At 42.0% G+C, this 14,333-nt stretch overlaps 1 protein-coding gene across 5 annotated transcripts in view; it reads left to right on the forward strand.

Annotated features, from left to right (window-relative positions):
* Positions 1–5,067: 5,067 nt before the first annotated feature.
* The window catches only part of PTPRD (protein tyrosine phosphatase receptor type D), a 370,596-nt gene continuing 361,330 nt past the window's right edge, over positions 5,068–14,333 (forward strand). For all 5 annotated transcript variants that reach the window (XM_088659060.1, XM_060268731.2, XM_035140525.3 and 2 more), the window contains exon 1: positions 5,068–5,585. The gene's annotated coding sequence lies outside the window, so the exon portion shown is untranslated. The remainder of the gene's footprint in view (positions 5,586–14,333) is intronic.

Here is a 14,333-nt window from a genome sequence, read left to right on the forward strand (position 1 = left end):
GAAAACTCAAGTATAAAACTTTGAGAACCTTAAACTAAGTCCACTTTATGGTTTGCCCTGTAGTAGGAGATAATGATAGTTTTCATTTCCATTGCAACCACAAGTCTCTCTTTTTTTTTTTCCAGCATTCACAACAGGTTTTCTGTTTGAACTCTTTAAAGTTGAATGAACACTGGCAAAAGACATCTTAGCAAAACAAAGTGCTTTCAAAATGCACAATTTATTCATCCAATAAATATGCATTACAGCATGTGAAATATTGGCAAGCACAGGTTTCATAATATTGTCTGATGACAAATAAACAAGATAAATTTGAAATTATATCTGAATACATTTTGATAGGTGTGGTTTTTACTTGCATTTTCTTGACAAACCTTAGATGCAATCTCATTATCGGTCACGCAAAAGTAGAATTCCACCTTCATGTCTTTTTTCATTGAAGTCTGCTTCTGTTGCTGAATCATATGAAAGGCCTTTTCAATTATAATTAAGGCTGAATGGTAGGCATACTTCTCTGGGAGTAAGGCCCATTGAACACAGTGAAATGTACTCCTGAGACAAGAGGGGCTGGCTCGTGCTGGGCATAATCCAAACATCTACCTGAAGACCGTACAAATTCTATCTTAACAGGATCAGACTCAAAATAGTATCCATCGGTACATGGGCACTTGTTTCAATTACCGTCTCGAGTTTCCTTTAGGTGTCCTGTTTTACAATTTTGCCGGTATGTTTTCACTGATATTAATGGGCATGGTTAACTTAGGTCCAATAATTCCAGTGGGTCTGTTCTGAGTAGAACTTGCATGCATAATTGATCTCAATAATTAAGCATTCATGCATAATGACGTAAGCGGCACTCTACTACATCAGAGGTCTATACTGCGTTCTGTTCTTATAGTGGCCAACAAGATGCCTATCAGAAACTCACAAATATGGTATAACTGAAATAGCAGTTATGTGATTCCCCAGCAATACTTCTAGTGTATTAATCTAACATTAAGCTGATTTTTTTTTAATAATAATAAAAATTCACCTGTGAGAACACTTTTCTTTTAAACAAGCAACAAACAAACAAACCATACCAGTATTAGTTGTGCTGTAGAAAATGAAATTGGAGAGATGGAACATATAGTGCAGGCCAGACTTAAAACACAAATATTTATGTTTTGACAACAAATTTTAAAAAGGGGATGCGCTGACTACTGCAGGCAAAAGGGGATGAGCTGGCTACAATTTGGATGTGTAAAAAGCCCATGTTTTGTTTCAGAATTCTCAAACTTTGTTACTGATTTGTTTCCACATCTACGGGGTCCAAAGAATCCTGAAGTGTGGAAAGGAACAGGTCTGTTCACAGAACATTTTAAGGCAATGCACTACACCCTCCCTTGCCCTTCCAGCAATCCCATTTCCTGCTCTCTCTGTGTTGTGTATCTTTGGAAAACAGTACAGCGGCAATTCGTCTTCATGGCAAGCAGTGCTTGAAGGCCTTTCACAGGCAAGTGATAGTAGGACTCCGCCAGCTCACCCACCTTACATGTTCCTATACAGTGCTTACTAATGTATATTTGAAAAATATAGAACAAATTGTTGATAAATGCACACAGCTGTAGCATTTTCTGTATAAACACAGAAACATTGTGTTCTTTTAGGCAAATGGACTAACTGTGCTTTAATGCCCTTAGACAGACTAAGAAATGGAATGTACTGTAGTATAGTGGTACCTCGGTTTACAAACACAATTGGTTCCAGAAGTCTGTACTTAACCTGAAGCGAACTTTCCCATTGAAAGTAATGGAAAGTGGATTAATCTGTTCCAGACGGGTCCGCGAAGTACTCAACCTGAAGCGTACTTAACCTGAGGTGTGGGTGTAATTGGTTCCGGAAGTCCGTACTTAACCTGAAACGTACTTAACCTGAAGGGAACTTTCCCATTGAAAGTAATGGAAAGTGGATTAATCTGTTCCAGACAGGTCCGTGGAGTAATTAAACTGAAAATACTTAAACCGAGGTATGACTGTATCAAGTTGCCACAAGGATGTGGCAGGGCAGTAGCTTTCTGAGAACAAAAGACGGAGGAGGAAGGAATGGGATAATTCAGTGTGCTAACACAACGTGTGTGGCTATTGCCTACTAATATTTCTGTATCCCTCAGTGTGAAATTCTGCAATTAAGGCAGTTAGTCTATGCACACATGAGTAGCTTTTAAGCAGCAAGGTGACACACCCACTCTTGTCTTTCATCCAATCCCATGCCTGCACTCCCCCCAACTCCTATTCACGAAGCTATCGTTTGTGCATGTGCAACGGCTGTTTCAAATGTACACACTAGCTTAACTGTGGTTTACCTTTTTCAGATTGGATGGAAGCATTTATTCTTCAATTACTATAGGACAGCTATGGATTATAGCTAACTTCATGTGTTTCAGTTACCAATAGTAACTGGTAGTCCACTGGAGACAGATTATATGGTAATGAGCCTTGGCATTGTCCGGTTGCTCCTGTAAGCAGCCCTTCAGTGGTTGCAGAAAGAAGGTAGAAGTCAGCCTGTTTTTATTATCTATACTGTACTTTAAACATTTGCAGAGGGAAATGAGTGGAACACAAGTAACAGATCGGATCCCTGGTTCATTCCGTGCACAAGCTGTGTGTAGAATTGGGTCATCAGTGAAGCAAAAAGGGTCACGCTGAAACTCTGCAAGGATTAAATTTTGGGAGAGATTTGCAGAATATTTGGACTTTGACCTTGAGGAATTAGTTGTATCTATTTTTGAATATACTTCATAATAGTGTGGGGGCATAGCAGGGCCTGGTGGTGAAACGGCTTTTACATTTGTGGTTCACACTGTTGGTGTGTGTTTGTTTTCTTACAAGGATTTGTGATGCTTGTGTGTGTGTGTCTGTAGGGACGCGGTGGCACTCTGCTCTAAACCACAGAGCCTAAGACTTGCCGATCAGAAGGTTGGCGGTTTGAATCCCCGCGACGGGGTGAGCTCCCGTTGCTCGGTCCCTGCTCCTGCCCACCTAGCAGTTTGAAAGCACGTTAAAGTGCAAGTAGATAAATATGTACTGCTCTGGTGGGAAGGTAAACGGAGTTTCCGTGTGCTGCTGTTCACCAAAAGCGGCTTAGTCATCCTGGCCACATGACCCGGAAGCTGTCTGCTGACAAACGCCGGCTCCCTCAGCCACTAAAGTGAGATGAGCGCTGCAACCCGAGTCGTCCGTGACTGGACTTAACGGTCGGGGTCCCTTTACCTACCATGTGTGTGTGTGTGTGTGTGTGTGTGTGTGTGTGTGTGTGTGTCATAGCTGCCAAGTTTTCCCTTTTCTCGCGAGGAAGCCTATTCAGCATAAGGGAAAATCCCTTAAAATAAGGGATAACTTGGCAGCTATGGTGTGTGTGTATGTGTATATATAAAAGCATTCAGAAGCCTCATGGTTTCTTTTCTCTTTTTTTAAAGAAACCCGAACATTGTAATTAATAGCAAATTACTGTTATTTAACTTAAACTACGAATAAGAAATGCTATTGTTTATATAAATATCACCATGTTCCCACCCAATATGATTATTATTACGTAAACGGCACTACATATACAACAAATGTAAATGATCCCAAGGCAGCAACTTTCTTGAAGAATGCAACACTGAGGTTTCATTTGCTTGGCAATTTAAGGTTTATAATCCAAATGAAGTAACAGGCTTCCTTTTGTTACTCGCCTCCTTAAAGCAACCTGACACCCTTCTTTTCTACGGGGGGGGGGCACCACACCGATTTGCAGCAGAATCCTAGTCACGTCTACTCAAAAGTAACCCCTACTGAACTTCGTTGGGCTTATTCCCATGTAAACAGAGTTAGGATTGCAGCCACACGATTCCTCCAAAACGGCCTTTAACTCCAAGAAAACGGACCACCTGACCTGAACTATCGTCTCTACCACCCCGATTCCTCCCTGGCGCACGAAGTTTCCATTTTTTAAAAAACGTCTGGTAGGTTGCACCGCGTGTCCTCAAAGACGTGAGGGCAGCTGCGAGGAGGAGGAGGAGAAGGAGGAAAGGAGCTCTCGCAAAATTCACAGAAGAGGGCGGAGAGAAGGCGGGGTGCAAAGCGAGAAGGCACCCAACCGGCTGCTTCGCTCGCTCGCGTTTGAAAGCGTGCGTGCTTCTCCGAGGGAAAACACGGGCGCACAAGATTCTCGCCTTCTTGCAAACGCGGGGCGTGCGCGTGTAGCTCTGTTTGGCACAAGAGGTTGGGGGGGGGAGAGAGGGAGAGAGAGAAAGGGGGAGGTCCTTTCTGGGCTGGTACAGCAAGATAACGGGGAGTGACGTCACCGTCCCTGCCAATCTCTCTCTCCCCCCCCCCACTCTTCCCCATTCCCGCCCCACACAGCGCACCGTTGCTGCCCGGGGCGCTCCGGCGTTGCGCGTGTGCGCCTTCCTCGTTGCTCGCGTCCTCCGTCCGTCTGTGGTCCACCCAGGCGCGCAGGGCGAGAGGCTCAGCCGTTCTCCTCCCGCTTCCCACTCGCCTAAAAACAGCCGGGCTCTGCAACAAGCTTCTCACAACACTGCTGAGGGTGGGGGGCGCACGCAAATCCTGTGATCTGCACAGCATAAGAGGATTTAGCAATAATATATATTATGTCCTCTCTCTATATAAATATCACCTAGAGAGAGGGGGGAGGAAAGCGGGAGGCGAGCATCCCTACTACAGTACTTGGTCCCTCAGCAAGCAAGCGCAGCCATCGCCTCTTCCCAGAGGAGTCCTCTAAAAGGGTCTTTATTTTCCCCCTCCTTTCCTCTTTCTTTTTCTTTTTAAAGGTAGGGGGAATCTCTCGCCTATTCTGTTTCCATCCCTCTCCAACACCCGAGCCATCTCCAACTTGCCCTTTTTGGGTCTGCATTGCACTTTGGGGAAATTTCCCTCTTCTTCTTTTTTCTTCTTCTTTTCCCTCCTTGGAGGAGGAGGAGGAGGAGAGCGGATCCGGTTTTTCTATTTGTAGCTAAAGAATGGACTAAATTAAGAGGGGCAAAAGGGAGGGGGAGGGAGGAGGGAGCAAGAGGAGAAAGGAGGAGGGTGAAGCGGAGAGCAGAGAGAGAGAGGGAGAGAGAGAGCCCGGGAGCAACAGCAGCAGCAGCAGCAAGAAAAGAAGAAGAGGAGAGCGGACAAGCAGCAGCAAGAAGCCAGCCAGGGAGACCCGGCAGCCCGGGGAGTTCCGCCGGCTTCCCCGCTCCCTGGATGCCGCCGGCCCCTCGGACTCCCATCCACTTCCCCGCTTTGGACGGTCCGTGAGAGGGCGGCGAGAGACCCCCGGGCGCTTGGGGGCGTCGCGGGAGGGGAAGGAGGGACTCGGCTGGCAGCCGCTCGCACGGCTTTGGATTAAATCGGCCTCCCGGGAGACGAGCGGCAGCAGCGGGGGAAAGAGGAGCAGAGGTGGCCGTGGCGGCAGCAGCAAGAGGAAGGAAGACGAAAGGAGAGGAAGGGAGCCCTGCCAAGAAGCAGCGCCCGGCAAGGAGGGCTTGGCTGGCGGCGGGGGCAGCGGCGGCGCTGCTGCTGCTGCGAGGGGAGCCGACGGGGAGCCAGCATGACCAGGTAATTCTCTCCGCCGCTGCTGCTGCTGACCCATTTCTTTCTTCCAGCCCCTGCTCTGGAAATCTGGTGTGTGCATATGTGTGTGTGTGTTTGCGCGCTCGTGCGCGCGCGTGCATGATGTGTGCATGAGAGACAGCCATGTGCATTTCTCAGCTACTCTTCTCTCCCCCCCCTCCGGTAGCCCCGGGGGTCTAATCTCCAGACAGGAAGGCTGACAATAAGGGGAATCTGAAGGCGGTGGGGTGGGAAGAAGGCTGGGCTGGTGCGTGCCAGGATTGGTGTCCAGGGGGAGAGAGAGAGGTCCGTCCGTTTGCTTGGGAGGGAGAGATGGAGGCGTGCGGTGCTGCCGACGGAAGGCTTGTTGTTGTTGTGGTTGATGATGATGATGATGGACCGAGTTAGCTCGTTTGTCCTGAGTGGTGTTTATTGCAGTGGGAAGATAACAGAAATCAAAGGCGAGAGGAGATGCCGTCCGAAGTGCGCTGGGATTGGGGAACCGCCTGCGCGCGTGTGACTGGGGGGGGGGGGGAAGGTTGTGAACAACCCGTGGGATGCCCAGATAACACCCCCTCTTTCTTCTTCATAGGGTTCCTAAGTAAACCCATATGCTAAAACAGGAATTATTTCACAACAACAACAATAATTACAAAATCCTTAAAGCAGCCAAGACAAGGACTCTTGACAGAGGCATGGCAAGGTTTACAAGAGTACTCCCATGGTTGTTGTTTTTTTGAGGGAAACTTACTTGATCAGTGTTTTCCACAATACTTCCACCCAGTCTTCTGAGTTGCTTCCTAATGCTTGTGAAGGTGGTGGTTTTTTTTTTTGTTCTTTGTTTTGCCATCTTCCCCAAGCCGCCCTCAATGACTAGCTGCCCTACAAGTCATAACCTTTATACTTAACCTTTTCCCCAATCGCCTGTTCCGCTGGTGTTAGTTCTGTTTCTCCACAGGTTATTTGGGAAGAAGGCAGTGTCGCCAGCATTCCTCCTTTCAGGGTTTTGCATATTTTATAATCCACTGGGAAGTGCATTTCTCATCAAGTTTCTTTGTACGTGCCTAAAAATTATGTTTCTGGTGTGGTTCGTGTAAAGTGTTCACCCCAGCAGAGTGCAGCACCAAGATTTTATGTTCCTTCAGAATCTTATGAGGCTGAGATGTGTCGTTGCATTGAGTTTTCATGGTGTGTTTTGTGTTGGTTCCTGTGATTTTTTTTTGCTTGGAAAACAGTGTCAAAAGTTCTATTGCGACAGATGATGGTGACGTTTTTGTCATTTTCTTTCACCCCCATGATATGCATACCCACAACATGAAAAAATGGAAAGAAAATTATGGGGAGGGTGCCTCCCCTCTTTGATGGTGGAATTTTATTACAAAAAGAGTTTTTGTTCATTTTGAAATAAAGATTACACACTACAACAGAGTAACGTAAACAACAGAAATGAAAGATTTCAGCCTCTGAATATGAATCAGTCACATATATGTCTGCTTTTAAGGGACACTGATGATTTGCTTCATCAAAATGTCCTTAAATTAGTTCTCCTGAGATCTACTGTATGGCTTCGGTATTTTTCAAATGTGAAATTGATAGTCTGGTCAGTGCCTTAAGTTCAGCTGTCAAATTCTGCTCTGGTGAATTGCTATAAACATCAGATGTGTTCCCTACAAGGCATGTTTCAGAACTAGGTTCTGTAGCTCTTGCAAAGAAAAGGGAGACAGATAATTAGATACCTTTTCATATAATAATAGTAGTGGAGGTATGGTAGGATATTTATAGGTATTTTCAGTTCAGAATGATACATGGTTTGTGTACATGGTTTAGTGAAACAGACGATCTCTGCTTTTAAGATGGCACTAAGAAATCCATTGTAATTTATATGTTCTTTGGTAGGAATGACACTTAAAAAGGGAAATGCAGGTTTTAGATTTCAAGCAGTTGCGTTTAAAAATATATTTTCACCTGTCTCAACATTTTGCTGCTTGGTGAATAACAGTGACATTAGTTAAACATTCTATTGTGGCTTTTATATAACTCAAATATTCTCAAGCAGCAATAGGACAATGGTTTGTGTGTGGGTAGATACATTTTCTATTTTTTTATTTTAAAAATCTGTGAAGTATTTGACAATAGCTCTGACTTGGTGATTAGAAACACAAGGTACTCTCCAATTTTCTTTTAAAAGACCACTTGCAGTTCCCACACTGGATTGGCAATGGCACTAGAACTTCGCAAGCAAAAAAGTAGGGATCACCCCATTGTCTGCTGCTGTGAGTGGTAAGCCACTAGGGGCCTGTATAAACTGCTCTTACGCAGCAAATACCATTGTATGGAACACTCTCCTCTCTCTCTTTTGGCGAGAAGGGCATTTTTGTGCCGATTTCATAAAGACTTACCTATGATTTATTACCAAAGGGTTAGGCTAATGTTGTTGGAATGAGTGGTAATTTTTGTGCTGTTCCCCACTGGCAAGTCTTATAAGGAACTTTGAGGCTTCCCTTTCTACCTTTAGGGTTGAGGGACGTTGCTGTATGAAATGTGGTCATCTCGACCTTTTTGACATCTGGATTCGTTTCATCTTTAGTTCCAAATTTAACACTATTAGCCAATATAAAAAGGACCCAGGTTTGGGGTGGGAGAGTTAGCTCTAAGATCCTATATCAGGCTTAGAAATGGGACTGTTCACCCCCCCAAAAAAAAACTAAAATAAGAAAGGGGGGATGAAAGATGGTGATTACTCTGAAAATGATGTGGGTGCATGTTGATGGTGTATTTAGACTACAGTAGTGATTGCCAGAATCCTAAAGTTGTGCTTGAAATCTAGTCAGCGCTTGTAGGATATGGGCTGAAGATGTGCCATTTATTTCCGAGCATCGTTCTCAGAGGTTTGAAATCGACCAACCATGGCATTCCTGATGGTTGATTTTCAGTTTTTCAAATTTTCAGTTTTTCAAATTGACAAGGCAGACAATTTGTGCCGAGGAACAGCTGAAACATTTGCATATTGAATTCCTTTCAAATTGAACATGATTTATCAGGCTAAGAGGCAACTCTATTTTTGAAAGGATTTACCAAAGCTAAATCTGAAGATTTTAGGATGGCGTGATGAAAGCAAACTGTTGTGCTGTGTTTGTGTGTGGATAATTTTAGTATAAAATTAGGTGTGCTAATAAGTGAGCTGTTGTGTGGGAGATCAATTTCTTGGGAACCTGGTTTTAACAATTTTTTAGTGCATTTACAGTGGATAGTAATATATTTGCCATAGAATTACTTTGTGGAGTAATTCTGTCTAGACATGCATAATAGGTGGTTCAGTTGTTAGACTTTACTTGTAATTCAACACTTTATACATTTTTACTAATATTTCTTGAGCATTAGGAGACTAGGTTATACTGTATTGCACTGTTTCTGTTGTCTTATTAATTCTTCTGGTGTTAAAATGTAACACACTTTACAACTGGAAGCAAACTCGGTAGTTCACGTAGTTTGGGGAGTATGTGGCTGTTATCTTAATTTATTTGGGATAGGTTTTCAAGGAACCTGCTTATGGATATGTAATAGCAAACAAGAGCCCAAAGGAGAAACAGTTCTTAAAATATTCCTTCATATACTATTAGTGATTTGCCAAGTGGGAGCAAAGGGGGAGGAATTATTTTTCTCTGTGATCTGCTACGTTGAGGGCTCCTGTACAACACATCTACTGAGGAAATCTGATGATGTAGAAGAAGATTGCTTGAGAGTTCTTTGCCTGTAAATTCCTTTCATAGGGGTTCTGTGTCTAGCACAGACTCAGCGGAAGATACTTTCATCTGAACCACATTGTCTCCCTGATAATGTCACTCAGCTGTGACTGAACACTGGCATCTCTTATTAGATTATCAATCATGCACATCAGAAATATTTTTTGGTAAATGCACAATGTTGCAAATTCTGTTCAAAGAAAAATCACAAAACCATATTTGTATGAAAATAAAGCAATAAAAGATTATTGCTCACTTTTTTTTAAAAAAGGAGTTTTTAATACTTTTATCTTTGTTATTTGTTTTTTTAAAAAAATCTTTGTTATGTTTAATGAAAGGCCCACATATAAGTTAATCTATGTTATATCCAGATTTATCTAATGCAGCCTCTTCTCTGAGCCAAGGTGGGATATTTCTGTTCTTCTTAGAAACCTCTAAGAAAAGGTTCCACAACTTAACGGGGCAACTTACAAAACTGTCTTTGCAGCTAAATGCCCCATGTTGTATTTCAGATTTTTTAAAAAATGTATTTGAGATGTTCTCATATCATGTCTTGCATGCAACAGCATAAGTATGCATCAACCAGAAAAACATGATTTTAAATAAGTACACTCACATGGATATGACCCTTGTGTGATAAAATTTGAAGCAATTTAATAAAATTAAAATTATTGAGATCGCTTCTTGAGAGATTGCATGTGTTCATGTACTTCTAGAATACAATAGCACTCTAAATGAGCAATACTTTTTAATTAGTTTATTGAAAATGATAATATTATTGCTTTAAAAGGACAATTCTTTTTTATTTTGATAAGACCATATATTAGGCACACATAGGGTTTTTATACGGAAACTGCTAATGAATATTTAAATGTAGGAGTTTTGGTGGGTGGAAAATGATGTTGCTTGGTGGACTTTTCCTCCATAAATAATATATTGAATGTATTGTATGAAATAGAGCAAGAAAATGTGGTAATCCCCAGGTTGTTTTCTTCAATGTTCTTGGAACCATGTTTCAAATCCAGTAAGTGGTGTGTATAATATGATTTTGTAGATGGTCAAACCTACAAGCTTCTCACGCTAGCTGATGCCTGGGTGCCATGACAATAAGATTTCCGAGATAAGCAAAGAACTGGTCTCCAGGCTTGTGCAAGGCTTTTTCGTATTTCTTTTGCATATTGATTATTGTCTGGTCTCTGCTTATTTCTTATTGCAATCTGTTATTGCTTCTGGAATGAGCTACGTAAATACTCGCCTTTCTTAACCTGGAGATGTTGTCAGTGGATTTTGGGAGGGGGGACTGGAGAAATTGCAGAGAAATCAGCAGGATTTAAAGGCATTTCACAGGGCACTTTGTAACCCAATGTTAAAATGCTTGCTCTGATTAAGTCCAGTTTCAAAGGGCAGTTTCATGTTTTTGGCTCGGAATGTTCACTTTCAGAAGATTTCAGAAGATAAATATTAACTATAAAAAGAGAACCATACAATTTTGTTTTAAAGGTAAGTAGTTAAAATGGAAGTTTATTGGTTTCATTTTTTTTTAATTGTTCGAATGGCAGAATGTATCTTTGAAAGCTGCTTAACTGTTGTCCATTGCAGCTGTCCTTCCCTGAAAGATTAGGTTTCAGGAGCAGTGATGGATGTTGAATGCCTGTAGCCAGTTGTGGGGTTTGCTCTAAGGTCAACGGTACTGATGGAAGATAGGAATTTACAGCCTTCTGTCTCAATGCCAACTCAACCAGTAGCATTTCTCAGAGGGGGAAAAAATTAGACTAGACACATGCAATGCTGAGCTAATATTCCAGTCAACTTCAGAAATCCATTCACTTTGTGAGCAAAAAGAGAGTGTAGAGTTGTGGATATTAGGAGCACAGCTATTACCTGAAATACTTATTTTTTCCCCTTTCCATATAAGCTGAGTGAACATCATTAAGCTGCATAGAGATTTAATGGGTGTTATTTTAATCATAGTTCTGAGTTTTAGATTTTTGTGATTCCTCTAAAATTGTATGTTTCTGGACTGATGGTGCTTTTAATCCTGTAGTTAAAAAAAAATACCAATTTGGAAAACAACGTTATTGCAATCTCCTGAAAAGGAGCCCTTCAAAAACTCACAGTGACTAAATACGGAGTGATTTATAGTAGATATTTAGACCAGATATATATTTTAGTTTCCTTTTCTTGAAATGCCAGTGTAAATGCAGAAAAGGACCCTATGGCTATTTAAAACATCTTTTTTGTAGAATTTGGATCTGAAATAATATTTCTTTTAGCAAATTGTGGGAATTACTAAATGCAAACATCTCTGTCTTAAGATGTATTAGCATCTGGAGCAGTTGTTTCATCATGTCATGCAATGAAAGAAGATTTCTCATAAAGGCAACATCATCAGGGGCCTGGTGTATCAAAGATATGAAATGATGCCAAGTAGTTCAACTACATAAGAGCTTCCCAAAGAGTTTTTTTTATAAAAAAGATATCCACTGTACCCTCCTGTAGAACCTTTGTTGGCAATGCTTGGACATCTAAGAAGTGATGGCCCTTGTGCAAATGTTCTTTGGTAGTTCTCCTATATCAGCTCTTCTGCAAGTTGGCTTACTTGCTGGTGATGTGGGGCAACACCACCATGATATGTGTGGAGCAGTTGCAAGCCTCATGGCATTCTAATTAACCACTATATACCCCTGATGTAGACCAATCTGGCATATTGTGGGTCATTAAAATTGGAATTTCATATTCCACTATTTTGATTTCCTGCAAAGCCCCAGTAATTTGCAAGGTGGCTTTGACAGCTCAAGGTCAGAGTCAGGAGTGGACTGTCCTATGGTCCTGGAAGCTATCTGATGCTGGGTGGTGACACCAACCCTCCATCCATGTTTGCTGTCATTGGAACAACATCTCCAAAAACCACACCGCTCTTTTCTGCGTTTGGATTAATGACAAATAGTCCATACACTCAGGCGTGATTTCAGAGAGGCCTGAATCTGTTCCTTGCCGCAGTCAACCCGAAATGTTAAGATTCAAGTTTGTTTCTGTCTTCTCCTTAACTATATCTTGAGTTGGTTTCTTGCAGAATGGCAAATAATGTTGGGAACAGGATTTTGTGAGTGTAAATAGATCTATATTCATGCAGTTACAGTATCTGTACAGTACTGTCTGTATACGACACTTTACTGCACAAGAAAAGTTCCTATATCATTTAGAGTCAGAACAATATACTTACACATTTGCTTAGTTGACATTACCACCCTAGGCATCAGAGCGAACACTGTGAGAATAGTATGCTGGCCTAGATGGGGCCTTTGGTTTTATGAAGGAGCATTCTTATGTTCTTAACCTTTTTGATATGTCAGCCAGTTGCCAAGTTATCTCTTCGTTTTTTTCTGGACTGTGACATCAAGGATCTAGAAGCATCTGTTTTTCTGTTCTACCCCACATTTCCTCCTAATATTCCTGCCATAGCTGTAGCCTCATGATAATTAGAAACCTACTGGAAGTTAGTCAGTGGAGGTGTAATTATTCCCAGTGCATTTTGACCAACTTTACCTTTTGGGGTCAAAGGCACAGTTTATTTTTGCATGCACTGTAATAGTTACCAGGGCGGTTCACGGTGACCCAAATGACCAAACAGCTCTTAATGAGTTCACCTAATTCCCTCAAAATGGACTGGTTTGTAATTTGGTCTCCTTGTGTGCTGTGTACAGAAGTCGGTTTAAGTTGATTTTGATCCAGATTTCCACTAGTGATTTTGATGTATTTGTTTCATAGGTTTAAGGTAAAATAGGGGACAGACACATTTTGGAAATATTTTGTCTCTTTCAGTAAGCGTCCCCTTGGTGATTTGGATTTGCACTAAAGGAGGCAAAGTGCATGTGCACCAGGAATGCGCCCCATACCTCACATTTATCCCAGACCTTGCATTAGGGTTGTGAGAACACTCCACAGTGAGTCTGGTTGCTGCCCCAATCTGCTGCCACTAGCCCTTGCCTTGAAATGGTTTTAGTCTTGACTTCTGGATATATAATTATTTTCCTTCCATGAATCAAACAGTTTAAAAAACGTTATACAGTGGTACCTCGGGTAAAGTACTTCATTAGTTCCGGAAGTCCATACTTAACCTGAAATGAACTTTCCCATTGAAAGCAATGGAAAGTGGATTAATCCCATTGAAAGTAATGGAAAGTGGACGAAGAAAAACAGCAATTTAACACAAATTTTACTGTCTAACGAGACCATTGATCCATAAATGAAGTCAATAATCAATGTACTGTACTATAAAATAAATAAGACGGTATTGTAGATGAAAAAAAAGTTAACATTTTTTTCCTTATGTCCACTTATGATAGTCATTTTGGATGGGGGGCCTTTATCCATTTCTGCAGTCACACAATCAACCAGTAGCTGAACTGGGTTCCACATAGTTACAAAAACAAGTCACAAAAATGAAGTCACAAGCCACAGTCACAAAAGTGAAAAACAAAACCTCCAAATACCGTGGTACCTTGGGTTAAGAACTTAATTGGTTCCGGGGTGCCATTCGCACCCCGAAAAGGACTTAATCTGAGCGGCGATAGCGTGTGTGTGCGAAGCACCGATAGAGCACTTATGCACATGCGCGAAGCACGCAGATCGCTTCTGCACATAAGCACGTCGCGGAACCCGGAACTAAACACTTATGGGTCCGCGGAGTACTTAAACTAAAAGTACTCAAACTGAAGCGTACTTAAACTGAGGTATGACTGTACTGGAACTGAACATGATGAGCTGATTTTTATTTTTATTTTACTTTTCTTAAATGGACACAGTTGGGAGAGCCTGTTGGAGGTAGTGCACATGGAGGAAGGGGTTAATTTCTTTCATGGATACAAATCTCCCCATGTATGAGACAAGCGAACAGGTGCATGGTCAGCCAAGCCAGTTGCTATTTGAATGGCCCAGTACTGTCTATATAAGTGATGAAGGTCTGTCAGCTCGTTAGTTTGTCAGTGAGTCTGTCCATGAGTTGGAGTGT

The sequence above is a fragment of the Zootoca vivipara genome, chromosome 15 (assembly GCF_965207765.1).
Source record: "Zootoca vivipara chromosome 15, rZooViv2.hap1.1, whole genome shotgun sequence".
In the NCBI taxonomy this organism is placed as follows: domain Eukaryota; kingdom Metazoa; phylum Chordata; class Lepidosauria; order Squamata; family Lacertidae; genus Zootoca; species Zootoca vivipara.